At 37.3% G+C, this 8,360-nt stretch overlaps 2 non-coding genes across 2 annotated transcripts; both read right to left on the reverse strand.

Moving 5' to 3' along the window:
- Positions 1-450: 450 nt before the first annotated feature.
- On the reverse strand, positions 451-554 carry LOC138815110 (U6 spliceosomal RNA). The gene has a single exon (XR_011368164.1). It is a non-coding gene; the product is annotated as a U6 spliceosomal RNA (small nuclear RNA).
- A 4,353-nt stretch (positions 555-4,907) lies between these two features.
- LOC138815111 (U6 spliceosomal RNA) lies at positions 4,908-5,011 on the reverse strand. The gene has a single exon (XR_011368165.1). It is a non-coding gene; the product is annotated as a U6 spliceosomal RNA (small nuclear RNA).
- Positions 5,012-8,360: the final 3,349 nt, after the last annotated feature.

Here is an 8,360-nt window from a genome sequence, read left to right on the forward strand (position 1 = left end):
TAAATTGAGGATAGATTCAAGAACAATGGCCGTGGCTTCAGAGATGGGACAGAGCTAAACATGTTAGACATATGTTAAAAAGAGAACATGGGGCTTGGAATGTGGTTTAGTGGTAGAGTGCTTTCCTAGCATGCATGTAGCCCTGGGTTCAATTACTTAGTACAACATAAACAGAAAAAGCCAGAAGTTGCCCTGTGGCTCAGGTCAAAGGGTGCAAGGCTTGTGCAAAAAAGAAGCTCAGTGACAGTGCCCAGGCCCTCAGTTCATGCTCCAGGACTGCCAAAAAATAAAAAGACAGAACATGTCAATAATGAATGAGGGAGGGATCCAGAAACCAAATTCCTCACTGAATATTTTCTCTATTTCAATATCATTCCAGAGAGAAAAATGAGGCATAAAGATGGTCCAGAAAGAACATATCTTATGAAGTAATACAAGATTCTTTAAAAAAAAAATATGGAACGCTTCACATATTTGCATGTCATCCTTGTGCAGGGACCATGCTAATCTCTGTATCATTCCAATTTTAGTATATGTGCTGCCAAAGTGAGCACTACAAAATTTTTTTTTTTACTGCAACTGGCCTGTAGAGACAATCCATTAGACATAATTGTGACTTGCAATAGCATAAGAGCTCATTGTAATAGCACAAGTGCTTTCTGGATATTATGTATGGGTCCTGAGCCTTGATAAAAGCCTAGGTGCTATTCCTATGTTTTTCCTCAAGAATATTACTCTATTACTTAAACCACAGCTCCATTTCTGACTTTTCTGGTGATGAAATGGAGATAAGAGTGTCATGGACTTTTCCTGGCTCACCTGGCATAACATTGGGATAACATTGGGTTAATACCTGGGATAACATTAATAATGTCAAAAATCTCAGCATTCTGAAGAGCTAGAATTATAGTTATGAGCCATTAGTACACAGAGAAATATTTCTTTTTCAGTGGAATGAATTAAGAATACAGATTCTTAAGGAAGATTCACCCTCAGTACTAAGTAAATCATCAAGAACAGTTCACGTGTATACACACACACACACACACACACACACACACACACACAAGCACACAACCAGACACACAAACCCACATAAACATCTCAGGGATCTGTATCTCTTTCCCCTAAAGAGTAGTATGGTCTAAAGGGCAAACTGTGGTGTCACAGTCATGTAATCCCAGATATTGAGAGGTAGAGGTATAGGAGCATGGGGTACTAAGGGTGACTTGGGTGAAGTTAGCACAAGATCCTATATGAAAAGCAAACTGAGAAAGGAAGAAAAAGAGTTGGGTGCATGTAGGCACAAGTGGCAAGTTATGTGCCTAGTAAGTTTAAGGCCCTCAGTTTAATCCTCAGTTCCATGAAAAAGACAAAAGGAATAAAATCTCAGTCCATTTTGTCATTGTTTAAAATCAATTAACCTGTATACTTCATGAGGAATATAAGGTCTATTTCAAGCCTAATAGTAGTAGCTGGAAAGTCTATATAGCATGGTAGCACATGGGACAAGGCCCCGTAGGTGCATCATATCACAGAGGATCTCAGCATTATGGCATGTGCTAGAATGACAGGGATTAAGGGTCATAGGTTGCTTTTAACAACTGATAACAGTGATAACGTTAGTCCCTTGAGAGTTGATGAGATAACATTTATCCATTTATGACTGAAACATCTTTTAAGGTTTCTACCTCCTGACACTGCTACATTGAATAGTTAAACTTCAGTATGAGCTTTGATGGTGACAGACCATTAACAGGCTTCTGACCGAGGCAGGTGAGACCATTGGAAGCCAAGGATGTTAATACAACTAGGCACCTTGGACAACTGCTTCGATCTCATTGATTCTGATATTTACTGTATTTGGGGCCATCTCACAGCCAAGATCCATCAAGTCCATGTCTGTTCCATGTGCCAGTGTCAGTTATGCTGAGTGTTACATAAACCACTAGACAATAGGGAGAAATAGGATGGGGATAGACACAAAAATGTAAGTTTGGCATTCTTCTTGGCCCTTAAATAACATTAAAAGATTTATGTAGGTAAGTCATGAGAAAGCTCTATGTCGTTATAAAATACATAGAGCCATATAATAACTACTCTACCACCCTGAAAGATACCTTGTAGAACAGCCTGTTTACACATAATACAGACACTCCTATGAACACAAAAGATGGAAAAAACAAACAAGTTTCGGTTTACAAAAGTAATTGTCAACCTCAGAGTCAAAGCAGACACCCTGAAAACAGTAATGGAAAGAATAGGAGAAACACTAGGTCTCCTTGGCACAAGTCAAAATTTCCTTAATAGAGACCCAGAAACACAACAAATCAAAGTTACACAAATGGGATTTCATGAAAGTGCAGAGCTTGTGCATGGCAAAGGACATAACTAGCAAAATCCATAGAAAGCCCACCGATTAGGAGAAGATTAGCCATACAACAGACAAGGATCTCATATCTAAAATGTGCTTGGAACTCACAAAAATAAAACCTCCAACAAGAAATCCTCAAAGAAACAACTGCGCAATAAATAAGTGGGCTAAAGTTTTAAAGAGAAACTTCTCTGAAGAGGAAAGGAGATGGCAAATAGACACATGAAGAAATGCTCAACATTTCTAGCCATAAAAGAAAAGCAAATCACCAAAATTACTCAAGCTGATTTAAAATTTGGCAAAGGAGCAGGGTATAAAAATAACCCTCAAAAATCAATGGCTTTTCTGTATGCCAACAATGAGAAAAGCGTGGTTGAAATCAGGAAAGCAACTCCATTCATAACAGCCCACCCAAAAAATACCTAGGAATTAATTTAACCAAAGAAGGGAAGGACCTCTGTAATGTAAACTTTAAAAACATGAAAAGGGAAATCAAAACAGAACTTACAAAGTGGTAAAACCTCCCATGCTCCTGGATTGGAAAGATCAACATCGTGAAAATGGCAATATTTTCCAAGGGTTTCTACCAATTTAATGCAATACCTATCAATATTCCAACCCCTTTCTTCAAAGAATTAAAGAGGCTATCCAAAAATTCATATAGAACAGTAAAAAAACCCAGAATAGAAAAAAAATCCTTAACATAAAGAACAGTGATGAAGGAATATCAATACCAAATTTCAAACTCCACTACAAAGCCATCGTAATTAAAACAGCTTGGTACTGGCACAAGAACGGACATCAGGAACAATGGAATAGAATTGAAAAGGCAGAAAAGAACCTACAGATATATAGCTACCTAATCTTCGATAATGGAGCTAAAAAAATAGAATGGAAGAAAGCCTCTTAAGTAAATTGTGCTGGCAAAATTGGTTAATCACTTGTAGAAAACTTAAGCTAGATCCTTATATATCAATCTGCACCAGAATCAACTCCAAATGGATCAAAGACTTCTGAGTCAAAGCAGACACTCTGATGAAATAGGATGGAATAGGAGAAACCCTAGGTCTCCTTGGCACAGGCCGAATTTTTTTTTAATGGAGACCCAGAAACACAACAAATCAAAGAAAGTTTGGACAAATGGGATTGCATGAAATTGCAGAGCTTCTACATGGCAAAGGACATAGTTAACAAGATCAATAGAAAGCCTATGGATTGGGAAAAGATCTTCACTAGCCATTAAACAGAAAAGAGTCTCATATCTAAAATATACCTGCAACTCAAAAAATTATATCTCCCAACAACAAATCCTCAAAGAAACCACTTCTCACTAAATAAGTGGGCTAAAGACTCAAAAAGAAACTTCTCTGAAGAGAAAAGAAGGATGGCCAATAGACACATGAAGAAATGCTCAACCTCCCTAGCCATAAAAGAAATGCAAATAAAAAGAGCAGAAGTACCATCTCACCACAGTTAGAATGGCTATAATCAAGAACTCTAATAACAACAGATTCTGGAGGGGATGTGGATAGAAGAAAACCTTACTGTATTGTTGTGGGAGTGTAAACGTGTTCAACCACTTTGGAAAGTTTATGGAGGTTCCTCAAAATACTCCACATAGAGCTTCCCTATGACCCAGAACTAGCACTTTTGGGCATTTACCCAAATGTTAACAAACAAGGTCATACTAATGCTACCAGCACGACTATGTTTATTGCAGCATTATTTACCATAACTAAGATATGGAACCAACACAGATACCCCTCATATGATGAATGGATCAAGAAAATGTGGTATATATACACAATTCCATGCCTCCATAGAATTTCTTTGTCCAATTTGTTAGGAAATGGAAAGACTTGGAACAAATTATATTAAGTGAAATAAGCCATACCCAAAGAAACATAGATCCCATGGTTTCCCTTATTTGCAATAACTAGTATATGTCTGAGAAAAACAGAAATTTTTAGACAAGTTGATGTTAGGCGAAATGAACCCCAAGATAATTTTTTCTTTCTTGTGATTGTTTCCAACATATTTATAAATTGATTTCTTTGTTGCTTTCTTTGTACCTCCCCCATGGTATAACTCCTGTTTTCACTGCATTTGATTCTGGTACCCTGCATCTTGTATATACATTTTTCTAATTTGGAGAAGGTAAGGGAAAACATAAAATGCTTAAATAAGGATACGGGTTGACCCATTGTAAAAATGCAATGTACAAGACCCTACGTTGAAAACAAACATTAGAACTTCGGAGGTGGGGAGAATACTCGTGGAGGTGGGAGAGAAGGAATGGTAGGGGAAAAACAAAGGAGGAGGCAACAATGCTTGATAGGAAATATACTTGATAGGAAATTACCTTACTCATTTAATTGTAGCCCCTCTGCACAGTATTTTTTATAATAAAAGACATACAAAAATTAATTCAATGTATGATTATGGGCCAGTACTAGGATTTGAATTTATGGGCCTTCCACTTACTTTCACACTTCAAACTGGGATCTCTATCTGTCTTTATTTATTTATTTTTTAAAATCAGGAATGCTTCACAAATATGAGAGTCATTCTTGCACAAGGGCCATGCTAATCTCTGTATTGTTCCAATTTTTGTATATGTGCTGCCAAAGTGAGCAATGTTTAATTTTTTGTTGATCTTTTTTTCAAGGATAAATCTAATAACACTGTCCCCTAATTTTGTATAAAATAAGTTTTGGACATATATTTAATATGTAATATATTTGTGTGATATATACGTATATACATACTATTTATCTGCAGGAGTTGGGCACACTGAAACAATTGAAGGCACTGATTTAATTTCACTGCTGTCATTCTATTTTAAGACTTTTTTAAAATCAAAACATTTATGACCATGATTTCATCGAATGTCCTGTCCAATATTGATTTGTGTGTATCAGGCAGGCTGTAGCTCATCTCACACAAGAGTGCAAGAATAATAGGGTTTAACTCATTACAAGTGGCTCATCAGGACATAGGAAATATCCCTCAATTTGGTTGAGCTGATCTCCATTGTTTGTTGTATACTATGCCTCTGCTTTGGCTATGCAGTTTACCATTTCAAGATGATATTTTGTTCTTTTGGAGACAGATGAATGGAGAAATGTATGTGGCCTCCAAGACAATTACCTGTATAAGGTTAAAATTCATACTTTCAAATGGGATATTTGCCATCCCTCTAGAATATAAATGAGGACTCCCACGCACCAGCTATCTACTTTGCAGCCATTGTAATATTCATGGAAGCAATATTTTATAGGGACAAAATTAAGGTACCAAATATGTCCTTCAGCAACTACCCTACGGAAATCCTTATGCTCATGCCAAAGTCATTGAACTTCACATTGCCTTTGTCATCCAACACGATGTTATTGGGTTTAATGTTTCAGTTATTTTCAGTTTCATTAAAGTAGTGCACAGTCCTCAAAATCTGTTTGAATAAACTCCTGACTTCATTCTTGAAAAGGCAGTATGATTTTCACATTTGTCTAAGGAGGTCTCTGGATGGCCAGTTCCACTACCAAATATTTGTGCTCATCCATTTCCCTCACCTGGTATGACCTGATCATGTTTGGGTGATGGAAAATCTTAATAATGTCCATCTCATTTAAAAATTTTTTGTGGGTCCTGGGGCTTGAACTCTAGGGCCTAGGCATTGTCACTGAACTCTTCAGGTTATGTCTACTGCTCTACCACTTGAGCCACAGCACCACTTCCAGCTCTTTCTGTTTATGCGGTGTTGAGGAATCGAACCCAGGGCCTCATTTATGTAAGGCAAACATATACCACTGAGCCACCTTCCCGGCCTGTCCATCTCATTTTTGATTTAACAATTGTTGAGCTCTCATCTTCAGGATTATTTTCACTACAACCTTATTGACTACGAGGTGTTGCTAGGCCAACTTTCCATATCCATAGCTTCCATAGTCAATGATTTCCTCCTTCATGCTATATTGTTCAGGGAAAATCTCCTGCCATAGCTAATGATCACCTTCAAACTATCTTGTTCATTGAAAATCTCCTTCTCTGAAGAGCTTGAGGATAATACACTATGTTCTTCCATCTTTCTGCTAAGATGGCAAGGAGTAAATCTACCTAAACTTAGCTAAGAAAATAAAAACCCCAGAGCAATAACCTAAAGGAAACTGTCAATGTAGCACTCAGTCCTGCAGGTCACCAGGAACTCTCAGCAATGTAATGGACTGCAGAGACCACTCACAATATTTGCAATGGACCAATCACAGCTTGGAATGAACCCACTGGATCTTCTGGTCTTGAGCCTGGAGGACTGTTGCCAAGGTTTCCACAAGGATGTGAGGTGCACAGAATGATGCCACTGGTGCTGCCTTGGCAGTGTTGCAGGAACATAAAGTGTATCAGAAAGTGCATTCTGTCCTTGTTGGCTTCAAGATCCTACGGTTGCTCCCAAGGATTTTGTCCTTGAGTAGTATCCATGTCCTTATGTCTGCTCCTGCCAGAACAGTGGCCATGTGCAGGAGCATACATCAACCAGTGGCTTCCATTCACTATATGTGCAAGTCTTGGAACTTGCTCCAACAATCTAAAAACAAAGTGGAATCCTATGTATTCCTAGATGCAGGGGACACATAACGAAGAGTTCAATTGGAAACTTTCACTAAAGTAGAACCAGATTTTTTTTTATCTTGACAATAAAGAGAAAATTCAAAGAAGTTGTTAAAGTATAAGAGGTGTCCCTCTTTGTTGAATTAGAACCTTCTTGCACAACTGCTTAAAATAATATTAAAGTCCTTATTTGTTATGGACGTGATTTAGTGTTTTGGTACCATATAATAAATAATTTCTGATTTTTAAAAAGTTGTAATATCAGTATGCACTTTGGTGTGTTTTTAATGGAATCCAAGATGGGCCCCATAGCTCTTGAGTAGATCTAAAACAATATCACATTCAACAATAGCATGTGGTTGAAAGAAGGCAGGAAGTACCAGCCTACTGTAAAGTGACTATTGCCAGGATGAATCTTCTGTAGAAATACTGTTTTTTTTTTCCTTTTCAGTATTTACTAATAAAATACATCCATGTATTATTATAAATTATGTTCTCTATTCAGCTCAGTGAATTTTGACAACTATTTAATTATGTAATACTAAGAGTCCCCTAATAAAGTCAAAAAATGGGCACTTTTGTCATTTACATTAAAATGCAAAGAAAATAAGTCCCAGTAAGTTTTATACTTAGGTGGATAATGGAAAACAGCTGTTTTCTCACTCAGAAATTGAATCCAATAGGGTATTTCATGGCATCCATAATCTGAAAAGCTGCTCTAACTTTTGCCTTTTAAAGACCTCATCAGTTAACTCAAGATATTCAATGTCTTCTTCTTTAAATGTAGAATGACTGATGTCAAAAGGATAGTGGTATCGCTTCAGAATCATCTGATACTGTATCAAAATGCCCTATGCCATACATCTCCATGAAGTGGGTTATTAACATCTATAGGAGTGAGAAAAAATAGAGCATCAACATTTCTCATGATAGTTTCCTCTGAGATAATTTACATCAGAATCCTTGAAATCCATAAGGCAATGTGTTGATAAGTTCAAAGTGAAGAACAAGGCCTGGAGTAGGGAACTTAGATGGTAGAACCCCTAACTAAACAATTGGAGGTCCTCCGCTTGAACTCTCCTACTGCCAAATCCATGAGTCTTCCTGTAGAGAAAGAGGTATAGCTGTTTATTTCAATTCCATTGTGATGCTATAACAAAACTCCTTAAGACAAGGTCCCAATAGCTTAGAGAAACTTATGGGTACTCAACAGAAATTCTGAAGGACATTATCTAGAACCAAGAAAATTCAATATGCTGAGAGGTCAGCTTCACCAGGCCTTTAATGTGTTCCCTTGTTGCTGCATTCTCACATGGTCGAAAGGCTAGAAACTTATTTAAAAGAAAATAACAGAGCTGAGAGACTTCTTCCCACCATCCAG

Source organism: Dipodomys merriami, unplaced genomic scaffold, assembly GCF_024711535.1.
Source record: "Dipodomys merriami isolate MVZ:Mamm:240054 unplaced genomic scaffold, mDipMer1.0.p SCAF_620, whole genome shotgun sequence".
NCBI lineage: Eukaryota > Metazoa > Chordata > Mammalia > Rodentia > Heteromyidae > Dipodomys > Dipodomys merriami.